Source organism: Geospiza fortis, unplaced genomic scaffold, assembly GCF_000277835.1.
Source record: "Geospiza fortis unplaced genomic scaffold, GeoFor_1.0 scaffold72, whole genome shotgun sequence".
NCBI classification, from domain to species: Eukaryota; Metazoa; Chordata; class Aves; order Passeriformes; family Thraupidae; genus Geospiza; species Geospiza fortis.
The window spans coordinates 2,083,815-2,095,863 of record NW_005054338.1 but is presented as its reverse complement, the minus strand read 5'-3'; the positions used below and the strand labels follow the sequence as shown (position 1 = coordinate 2,095,863).

Sequence of the window (12,049 nt, the reverse complement as noted above, 5' to 3'; positions counted from 1 at the left end):
CTAGCTGTAGATGATGTAAAATACTGCTTTATTCCACAGGTTAGCACAAACTGTAGATTGCACTCAACACTATTTTCCTCTTGCTTCTGCTAAACAGAGGTTTGTGTGACAAATGATATGGACACCACCTTTTACCAAAAAAGACAACTTATACTTTAAGTAAAAAAGTATATGCTGGCTTAACCAACTTCTATCATTTATTTTGTACCAGGCAAGGGAATTACTTCTGACAAGCGTCACTGCAAGGCAACATTTGCAGAGACATAATCAATAATACTATTTTGAAGATGTCTGATCCTTCCAAAACAGGCCTACACATTAAAACTGAAGAAAATCTACTACACTAACGTTCATTAAAATATTGAATTGAAATTTAAACTTTTACCCAAGCTCTCAACATATTGTCAAAAAACAGGAGGAGGAGGAGGAGGAGACACAAAACGTGGGGAAAAAAAAGAAGTATATAACAGGGGATGCTTTTTTGAACCACAGGGTAGTAAGGAAAGAGACTGAATGGGGAATGGGTAAGAGTGAAGACCCTTGGAATGCTGGAGGGAATACCAAAATGGGAAAACTAGAAATGTTACAAGGAATTGATGAATCTAGCTATTCATTAGTCTTAAATTTAGCAGCAAAAACAGTGAATGCAAAAAGTAAGAAATAAAAAAACACCACAGAGGAATTGCGATCCTGCTCCTTTACTGCCCTTTCTCATAACACTAAAAATAAGTTCAGAGCCTGTCACTTTCAATTTTCTGAAGAAGCAGCTTTTCTCCTTTCTTAAAACTATGAGACATCACAAATACTCACTTTTCTTTCAAATGCTTCTCTCTTTCCCCCCTATTTTTCCGCCTGTTAAAGAATTCTTGCAAAAATCAGTCACTGTCAGCTTTTCCATTCTTCACCTTAAAGTAGATGGTCAGACTAGACTTGAACTCTCTTCTGCCTCAGCCTCTACTTAAACTAAGAAGAAACCCTTCCAAAGTCTGCTAACACAGTGAATGCTGGAATCAGCCATTCAGCTGTCTGGAAAATTGTCCTACTCATTTCAGGAGACTCTCTTGGGCAAAAAAACAACAACAAAAAAAGGTGTTGGCTAAGATTTTGATTTCTAATATAAAAGCATTGCAATATACAAAGACAGCTTAATAGCTTCTAAAAGCTCTTTGCACCTTCTCTCATTCATTCAATTTTGTTTAGAAGTTGTTACAGCTCTAGAGTTGAGAACAAATAATTTAAGTGAGAAGTAAAAAAGAAATTTACTAAGGAAAGTGAAACATCTGAGTATCACTGAATAACTGTACCTTCAAATCTCATCTGTATGGGTTCTGAGCATATATTCTCTCAAAATATATATAAGAATATAAAAATGGAATGGATTCACCAATCTAAAAATAGAATCTATTTTCCTGGCAAAATTTTAGAGGCCAAGATTCTTACTCCACAATAGATTTTATTTTGAAGAGAGAACTTAATGCTATTTCAAATCACAAGTAAAGAATACACACAGAGCACAAGTGAACTAAATGTAGAATTATTCAAATTCATAAACATTAAAAGAGAGATATAAACAGTCATTTATTTGCATGTTTTACATTGTCAAGTACCTTTAAGCTAATGCCAAAATATATTAATATGGGCATTCAGACTGTGAGAACTTGATTTGCATTGGGATTAAATTCACTGTCATCTCTGATGGAGCAAAATCTCAATATAGGGTTTGTTGGGTCAGGTATATTATGTCACAGAGGAAACAGGGAAGTCCAGTATAAATAGCACATCTCCCGCCTTGCCAAGTTAGATGCTACATTTAGCCTTCTATAGCACCAGTCTGGTTTCCAGAGATACCAGCAGTAGTAGCTGCTAAACATCACACACTCCATTTGTAAAAATGGCTGACTTGAGGATTCACAACCCTCCAAAGAAACATAAACATTTCTGAGTGAAAAAAACCAAAACAGAGTTGAGAAAAAGGATAGTTAAAAAAATAATGACTGTTTTCCACAGAAAATTTTATTCTAATATTTTCTAAAACTCCAGAGATCCTAAAAATGTGAGGGGAAGGACTGAGTTGAGTTCTGCAGTGCAGTATATTTACTCAGTATCAATCAGAGTCATACTAAAAATAAGTCTTAAGAATGTAAGACCTGATCATGCTCTTATTTAGAATTAACCTCACTGAGTAACCTTTCCTGCTTTAAATAATCACTATTAAGCTTTTACAAACTCCAGCAGCTCCTCTATACTTTGGCCAACCTCAAAAATAAAAGTTGGCCTACAAGAGCCCTGAATCCAGGTGAAATTTCTTTTAAGAAAACAAGCAGAACACATATTGGTACCATTTCTCCGAAAGAAAAAAAAAAGTTTCATGGATTCTTGTATAGACCAACTGTAATGCCTCATGTTTGAAGTGAGCATATAAATGGTATTGCAAGATGCCAAACACTCATTTCCACCAAAACCAAGGCATGACTATGAATCAATAGCTTGACAAGAACTAGCTTTTACTGAGTGTCTTTTATTTCATGGTTGGTATTTCTGTATGATACGCAGTGGGGAGAATTCAGATTTATGTACAAATATGTGGTGAGAACCAGTATTCTGGAAGAAACCTGGAACATACCTTTCCAGTTGTCTTCTGCACACAACTTTGCCTTTGAATTTTTTATGTGAACTCAGAAATTCTGAAACTCAAAGCATCCAGATACGGGATTAATAGGTACATTTTTCAGAAGGGATGCCAAAGAGAAGCCAGCATGAGTGGGTTCTATATCCACACTGACTGGAGCTACATATCCCCCCAAACCAGAATTTAATACAGGAAGGCCAGACAAAAAAAACGCACTCAGAAGCTTTTTTTGCCTATGTGGCAACCTTTGTAATTTCTCCCAATTCTTTTTGCTCTCCGTTTGTTTCTGAGTGTATTTTATGCTCCAATTGACCAATTTGAAGTCAGAAGACTCCAAGCCTTTTGCCCCTTGGAGAATTGTGCACAAACCCAAATCTGATGAGCACTGGCTCCAGCCCCTCTGCAGCTGCAGAGCCCCAGCCCGTGCCAGTGTCTCCCAACACACAGCTCTGCTCTCCTGCAGGCTTCACTCTACCAAGACTTTTGTCAGTGAGCTTTATTTTCAACCAGAACCAATCTATCTTCCACAGACAAGGCAACTTCAGGGTCCCTGACCTTTGATAAAGAATTTGCTCCTCAGCATGTTATAAAAAATTTTATCAGCAGACCTTTTAGTCCTAATGCATTTTCTTTCAGAGCACACAGAAGCATATTCACTCTGAATGCTCCCATGCAACAAGACATTTAAAAAATGAAAACCCATGTTCCTATGCAACACCAGCAACTCAGCTGTAAGTCTTATGAAACAAATTTAGAAGCAGGCTGTGCCACAAAAAAAAATCTTCTGGAAGTGTCACTGGAGACTTGTTTCATTTCTGATCACCAAAAGAATGTCAGTTCAGAACTTACCTTAAAAACTCCTTGCAAAAATTTTTTTCAGCTCATGTGAGGATGCACATGAAAGCCTGATTATACAAAGAACTCACTGTGCATTCTGTCACATATTTCAAATAGTAGGAGATTCCTTCTTTCCTGTCTTCACAGGAAGCTATTCAATTCCCTATAAAGCCTTAAATCAGTTTCACAAAAGACTTTGACAGCAACAAGAGAGGATGTCAACATGAGTTACGTTAGATTTGTCAAAAGTAGGTGCTTGTAGATATTTCTTCTATTGTGAAAAAGATATAAGAAGTTAAAAGGGGACTAACTCAAGGAGAGGGGAACATGTTCTGACATCTTATATGACAGACATCTTGTGTAACTTGCCCAAGTGGCAGTGGTTATAAAACAGTCTTGTTGATTTGGAAGGCCAGAAGCAGGAAGAAACCTGCTACCTTAAATGCCTCATCCAGTGCACCCATAAAGAACACATTGTTTGCATTTTTTCAAGTGTTTGCCATCGAGATGAAAATCCCTCCAAACCTGTTTGTACCACACAATAATGCAAAAAGCAGAGAGCCCTATACATTTTCCAAAAGATGGAGGCGACCACACAGGCTGATAGAGCATCTCAGACCCCCAGCAGAACAGTTCATCTGCACAGCAGGACACTGCTGCCCAGTCTGCCTCTCCTAAAACATGCCATGGCAAATTTTCCCCTCTTACCTCACTCACTCTTCCAGATACTTTCTCCCCAGCACAGCAGTCTGCTGCTTTTACAAGCACATCCATGCATCATTCCCCCAATCTCTTCCCATAGACCCCACAGAGGGAGCTACCAGAGGGATCTGCAGGCTACAGGCTGAAAATTACTCATCTAGATTTGGTACTTGTGGCTACTGGCTACCCCTCTCTGACCATCTTAAAATTACACTGTTGTTTATTTTAATTTTATTCCACTTAGCTTTTATTCCACTGTATAGTTAACTGACAGCTTTTAAAAAAAATATGTTAAGGTACTTCATCTGGAAACAAATGTCCTAAAGTCACTTTGAAACACCTTCTGGTGGAACCCAGCCGGTTTCTACGCTACTATAAGGTATTAATAAATGGGAAAAATGAAAGACTTGCTGAAAAAAAGACTCTGTGGGCTAACTGAATAGTTGCCATACACAACTTAGATGAAAGAAAATGTTTTAGCCAGAGGGGATAGCTTCATGATATAAATCTGCAGTCTGAAATACTCAGTGTCCTCGGACGTCACAATGTATGTTTGAAAAGGTCAAAAGTTTGACTGAACAAAGTGATTTACACGCAGTTGATTCTGCAGGAAATTTCAAAGCTAATGTTCCATAAGGGCAATTAAGAGCCAACAACAATTTTAATAAAAGCAAACACAGTCTCTGTGACCTTGGAAGGAATGTTTTTCCTTCCCCTTGCCCTTTAGGGTAGTACTTCTTGATTATCTCCCACAGCTGGGAAAACCTATTCTTCGAGTGTGAAGGAAGAGAGCACACATCAAGGCTGACCCAAAACACCAGAGGCTGTGAGACCAAGACCAGCACAAAGGGATCACTCCTAGCCCTTCCTTGCCCTGTTTTCCCAGTACCTGGCAGCAGCCAGCCTTCCTACCCCAAACCTGTGGGATCTGTCCTCACCTGCTGTCCCTCCCTTTTCCTCTGTCCCACTCAGGGACTCAGGTGTCAGGACCTGTCCCTCCCAGGGAGCAGAGACAAGCAGAGCTGCTGCTGCTTCTCACTGGTGTGCAAGAGCTGGGGACAGCAGTGAGGGCTCCCCTTAGTTTCTCATCTCAAGGCTGAAGAAAGCCACTCCTCTTGGCCTCTTCTGAGATGTAATGAGGAATCAAAGCCAGGACATTCCTTTACACTCTTGAAGCAAGAGTGCAGCTTCAGGTGGGGTAGGAAAAGCAAAGGGTTTGACTCAGTAGAATACATTGCACAGTTGAACAACCCTACCAAAAAAAAAAAAAGATCAGCAGAGAAAACAATCCAGTGAATTAGTTTTTGACTTAATTTATTTAGCTCAATTTTCCATCACACATCTGCTAAGAATTACTCTTAAAATATAAAGTTTCATTCTTCAGAAACACAAAAATCTTTGCTTTGGCACCAACAAAAACCTTTCCTTTGGACCACATCCCATCTCTGGTAGGCACCCCTCTCTGGCAGGTAGAGAAATGCTTTGAGGTCTGCATCTCTCCCACAGCACAGCCCTGAGAATGACCACTCTCCACAGTTCACCTAGGACATCAGGGGCAGGATGATTCTGCTCCTTCCCCATGACAGCCTTCTAATTTTGGGTGGCATTTGGCTGATCTAGAAGGGTGGAGCTGCCCAGGTAGTTTATGCCCCCCTAAAGTGGCAGCAGGTCACTCTCAGCAATGACTCCCTGTCCACCTGAGCACCAGCAACTGAACAACACTGCATTTCCACAGCCAGAAAGCCATCAAAAGATCAACAAATCAACACCAACAAGTACAGGAGCAGCAGCTTCCCCACTTCTCCTCAGGAATTACCTGATGAGACCACTGTCTGGAATTAAGCGATGAATTTCTGTTCATTCACTCTTGATTTTCTGCCAAAGACATCTAAAGGGAAAGATGAATGTTGCTGCTACTGACTGAAATCAAAACCACAATACACAACAATCCATCAGACAAATTAATGCTGTGCTTTGTTATCACCACAAGCCTGCCTCTGACAAGCAACACAAAGGAGAATTACAAGCTCTGAAACAAACCTATTAACCAGAATTATGTAAGCTTGAAGGATTTTATCAGATGTATTTCTATCAAAATAAAAGGGCAGGATTTGCCGACAGTAGCAAGGTGGGAAATACTAATTGCTAATACTAACATACATCAATTAAATGTGTAACAACAGGTATACTAGACCTAAAAATAAAATAAATAATAACAAAAAAATTCCCTCACAGAACCCACTAATGTATAACATAGTAGAACTGTAAACACACTGAAATTTCATTCTCCTTAGGGCTACCTCCCTTCTGAATGAAATTGCTTGCAATGTTCTCACTAAGATATTCCTAGTACCTAGCTCTTAGTAGGGTGTGAAATTTAAATGCATGTTTTGAGCACCTGCTTTGGAAATCACCCCCACCCCCTCTTCTACCTACAGTAAGAAAATCCTTGCAGTTGTGGGGTTCTGAGTTTTTTCTCATATCCGTATCTACAAGGTTCATAACAGAAGGAAGAAGATGGGATCCTAAAATGCTTTGTTGAATTCAGGTATTACTGTCTTAAGCTGGACTACTTAATCAAAACATTTAGAGTAAGGAAAATTTAGATTTTTTTTCTCTTCAGCCATGTTCAGCTATGCAATAAAGCTCCTCCTTGCTGAAGTCCAGAACAAGCTGTGCAGTTTCACAAGCACTATCGTTCTGCACACCACTATTTGTAACATCCACTTATTGGTACTGGATATTAAAGAAAAAAAAATCAACTGGAAAATAGACAAATGGCAAGCAGTCAGTGGAACGGATGTGGGTCTTTTGTTTTTGGGGCATGAGGAAAACACCAAAGTTCTGTCCTCAGTTATGTGCACAAGGAACCACTCACTACCACCACTGGGATTCTTGAGAAGATGGCAGGTATTCACTGCAGGAAGTCCATTCTCAATTTTGAAGACAAATCATTGCTTTTTAGTGACAGGCAATATATATAAAAGTGCAAGAATTTTACATTATAGGAAAGAAAGATAATGGGGCAAATATGTGTTTAATATTTGTCACGTACTTCCATGAAATCATCATCTCTCTCATGTAGAGTTTCAGCAATGAGAAATGAGGTGAAGCACACCCCCACTGTTCCATGGTTTTATTTTTAGGGCTCATTTCATCAGCTAAAGGTTGTCTTTTAACAACATTACGGAGTGCAGAGGCCAAGAGTAAACACAAAGTTTTCACTTTATACCTACCAGTCTGCCACAGGGGACTGTTCTACCCAGAAGCTGCCATCTTACCTAAGTAGGAGGGGTTTTCTACTCTAAGTAGCAAATATCTTTGCAATTGCTTGCTCCCTTTCACTTCTTCAAGGCAAAGAAACCTTCAACCATCCCAGAGAAATGGAAGACTGAGGGATGAAATAACTGGAGACTGAGTCCATCTCTCCTCACCCATCTTCTGTGCTGTAATTATTGTCTGTAGTAATTGTTGTCTAGAGACTGCCAAATGTATCATGGTTTTGTCTTTTGTGCTCCTCCTTTACCACTTGCCACTGTTGGGATTAAAGGAGCAAAAGCCTTTGAGGTACAGATTACCTCTGAACCAACCAGCCAGGGTGATGGAGGAATAAATAATGTGACCTACACATTTTGTCCCTCAAAAACATGTACTTCCACAGACTGAGCTCATGAATTCCACTTTCCTTGGCTCAAGGCCTGGAAACTCAAGTCTTTACCAAGTGCCAGACCTCCCACTGAGGGCAAAATTAGCCTCAGTTCACAGGTCAGAGCACTGTGATATCCTTGAATTTCACCAAATATTGCTTTAAGGATATGAGGAGAATGAGGTTGTCTGAGTAGAGGCATCTGAGACCATCTGGTAGGTTTTTGAAATCTGAAAGGTTGTTTGGTTTAGGCTTTCTTTTTTTATACAACTGTAATGGGGATTATGCAATCTAACAACCATTCCTCTTCCACTTATCATTGCAACCTCCTCACTAACCAGAGACAGTCCCTAATGCGGTATTTCACTGCAGTGTAGAATTTAACAAATTCATTTACATCTTCCTCAGGACAAAGGAAACTGCTGTCAGATTAATAATGCAGTGGTCATAAGGATTTGTAAAGCTCCCTGCTACATCCTGCCTCTACAGAAAATGCTGAAATTGCAGTTTAATGCAACTATCAATGGAACCAATTCCTTTGGCTTTAAATGGCTCACTAGCACATCTCACACGACTTTTAGGACTCAATCACTCTTAGGTTCACATCATCTTTGCTCTTTATGGTTTCCACACCTTCCTGCTGCTTTGTGCTAGGTCTTTACCCCTTCTCCCCGTGATTCCTCATGTGCTTGTAGCATCCACTCCCAAGAAGACTCTTCAGCCACCTGGCAGCAACCAAGAGCATTTTTACAGTTTAGCCATGCTAATTGAATACCAGGTAGTTAATATTTAGTAAAAAACCCAGCTAGTAGTGGAAAGAATAAACTACTCTAACATCCTTAAAACTTTTATAAACTAAAAGAGAACAAATTCAGCACAACAACTTCCATAAAAGAAAAAAAAACCCAAAACCAGTTATCCTTACTAAAAAATCCAGTTATTCAAACTTTTTAGAAAGGTAAACAATGCAAGCCTCTGCTTCCCTGCAGCCATTCCAATTTTTCTTTACTAATTGCTTCAGAAGAGCAGTTCACATTGTGTGGTCAGGCAGAGAAAAACATAATTAAAGTTACACAGAGATTGTCTAACTTGTTAGTATCCCAAGCCAAAAAGGGCAGAATGTACACTGTACTTTTGAGAATGAGCTTAAAAGGACATAGACTGGTTTAATGTTTCCCCTAATTTAGAACAGTTACAATGAAAAAAATATACAATTTTTCTTCCATTAAAAAAAGTTATTTTCCATGGAAAAGCTTCATTCTGTATTTAGGTCAACCCTTCCATACCTCCAAACTAGCAACACACATTCTTTCATGCTTGCCTAGCCATGAGATAGATCTACACTGAAGAAAATCTACACTGGTTTGCAAAGATTACCTAACAATACAGGACAACACCAAAGGATAGCCAATTGAAAAATCCAACTGTAACTTTGACTTCAGGAAAACAAAATAACTCAAATATTTCTGTAGAGAGCAAAGAGGTCACTTCAGCGAGTTAATACCCGCACCTTCCAAACTCTTCAAACTTTGATAAATGCCTTATTTTATTAATCTACATTTTTATGAAGAATTCACAAGAAGAAAAAGGGGAATGACATGCATCTTACCCAGTATATTGTGCATAGACAGTGAAGGACATACTACAGAAACAGCAAATAGCAGCAAGAGACTGATGCAGCAACCCAGCCTGTCCAACAGGTTTTAGGGAACACAGTTTGCTCAGGAACCAGACCAAATAACACCACGCTCCTGGGCTCTCCTGGGAACTACTAAGGGGAGGAGAACTTTTCTCCTGCATTGATCAAAGCCGTGGTGGTGCTGAGCTGCAGCTTGGAAAAAGCACAGTCAGATGGGTGATACCATGATAAGAGTCTGGGATAAAAACCAGTCAACCATGTCACAGACCAAACCAGAGTGCTCATGAGAACACAACCAGTATTACTATTAACTACTGTATTTTGAAGGTGGAAATACAGTTTTAACTTCACTTAAATAGGTATCACATCACCTATTCACATCCTAATCAGCCACTGCTTTTATAACATAACGCTTCAAATAATCATTCTGCCAAATAACAGGTAAGGGCAGAGTGCTGGAGACATCCCCAGTATGGAAATGGAATTCAACAAGCAGCTATTTTGGCTGTCTCTGACCTCCTACGTGGCGATGAAACATTTCACATGCCACCAATAAACAGACTCAGCACAACTCAAATTAATTAAAAAAAATTAAAAGAAAAAAAGGTGTTTCTTCTGAGCCCATCCTCCCATTCTGCAATGCAAGCAGGAGCACTCTGAGACACTTAATGGTTACTCCCAATCACTACTTTCTGCTTAAATTTGAAATAAATATTCTGGGCCATACTGAAAGCCTGAGTCATCATCACTTGCAGATCCACTGCTCACAAACAAGTCCATGTTCTACACACCCTTCAAAAACTGGACAGGTACCACAGGCACACATTCACACCTAACTCCAAATCCATGCTGTGCTGACCCACATGCAGTCACATTTCCAACATAACAGCTATAAATTATTTTGGAAAACTGATATCTATGTATGACAGTCATAAAAGGTTTTGTAATACAGTGTTGACCACAGCCAGTGTTTTAGGTTTTCTACTCTCAAACACACAACAGTGCCTCTGCCACCACTTTTTTTTTTTAATCTTCTTTTAACATTCTATAAAGAGTGATCCATATTTTGGCTAATTGAAATTGAGTGCTTTAAATAACCTTCCTTACATCACAGCAAAACCCCAAAGAACTAGGGGGAAAAAGTCACAGAAGCAAAAAGCACCCAGTCAAATAAACTAGGAAAGATAATTTAAAAGTGAGAAAAACTTACTTGCAGAAATAAAATTATTGAACTGCTGAGATATAAAAAGGACAAACATTCAAGATTTTATATAGGCCATAATATGGATGGAAATAAGCTCTTTACACTTCTTTTTCTTAACATACTCATAAATGCCACATCCAATCAGGAGACTTCTAAACAACTTCTTTAAACTTATATTTTGTTGCAGTTGACTTCTCCCCTGCTCATTTATTTAGTGCAGTTGCTACTGGAGTTTTGCACAAAGTCAAGTCAGGGACGCTCCAACCACCCTTAGAAATGACAGACACTCCTCATACAGTCAGATGAACTTGGTCAGCATAGTTCTGTACAGACACACACACATCATCATATTTAAAAATAAATTCTAAAACTTACTTTTCTGTATCTGAGGATTGTTTCCAGCGTCCTTGAAGATCCCGTGTGATATCTTTCCCAATATTATTTAAGATGGCATCATCTTTATTTACAGTTTCCTCTTTTTTTCTAGCTGTAGGCTCTTCAGTTTTCAGGTGCTTTGGCTGTGTGTCCTTTGGAAAGGTATTTGTGCTCTGTAAATCCTTCTCACATCTGCTGGGCTCATCTTGGAAGGTAGAGGATTTAGATTCTACCAAAGAAGATCTTGTTGCAATATTAAATAAGCTTCCAAGGAAATGAAAGAAGCCTTCTCGGGGTTGCTTATCTTTATCTGATGACTTGCTTCCAGGAGTCAAACTAGGAAGGCTATTTGCCTTTTTCAGCTCCTCCTGGATTTCAGACTTGCTAAGCTCTTCTGTGGAATGGTTCTTCTCTTCATTTTGACAAGCCTAAGACAAATACAAAAAGCACATAAAGATGACGGTTCCTGTCAAATTCTGTCATTTTCACACATTCCCAAATTCCTTGATTTTAATTTCCACCTATGCATTGTATTCCTTTCAGGAGATCTGTCATTTAAAAAGGTTAAAGCCCACTGCTTGTTGTCTTCTCTCTTTGTACCAAAGAGGACCCTATTCCACAAAAAGTAAAAAGGACTAGCACAGGCTAGAATATTCCCAAAGCAGCTGCAGTGGAAAAAAAATACAAGACAGATGGTAACAATTGCTTCAACTGGCATCAAAAATATGGGGAAGAAGCAAGGAACAGTTATTTCACACTTCAGACTAATCCCCTCAGAAAGCACAGCTTCACAAACAAACCTCCATGTGCTTGTGAGAACAGTTTTCAGCTTGCAAATGTAGGCAAGAACACCACAGCCAAACACAAACACCCCACAGCCTTCTGCACTTCTGAAAAACCGAGGAGAATCAAGAACAGAATTGGGACAAAACAAACTCAACTCACATCCCAGAGGTGAATCCTACCTATTATCCTTAGCAGCTTGATGTTGAACCCTCTGGCCAGCTCTCCTTCAAC

The 12,049-nt window shown here is 39.3% G+C and overlaps 1 protein-coding gene across 1 annotated transcript in view; it reads right to left on the bottom strand.

Moving 5' to 3' along the window:
- CRYBG3 (crystallin beta-gamma domain containing 3) overlaps nt 1–12,049 on the bottom strand; it is a 67,282-nt gene that overhangs the window by 43,953 nt on the left and 11,280 nt on the right. The window contains exon 2 of the mRNA XM_031058135.1: nt 11,276–11,460. The gene's annotated coding sequence lies outside the window, so the exon portion shown is untranslated. The remainder of the gene's footprint in view (nt 1–11,275; nt 11,461–12,049) is intronic.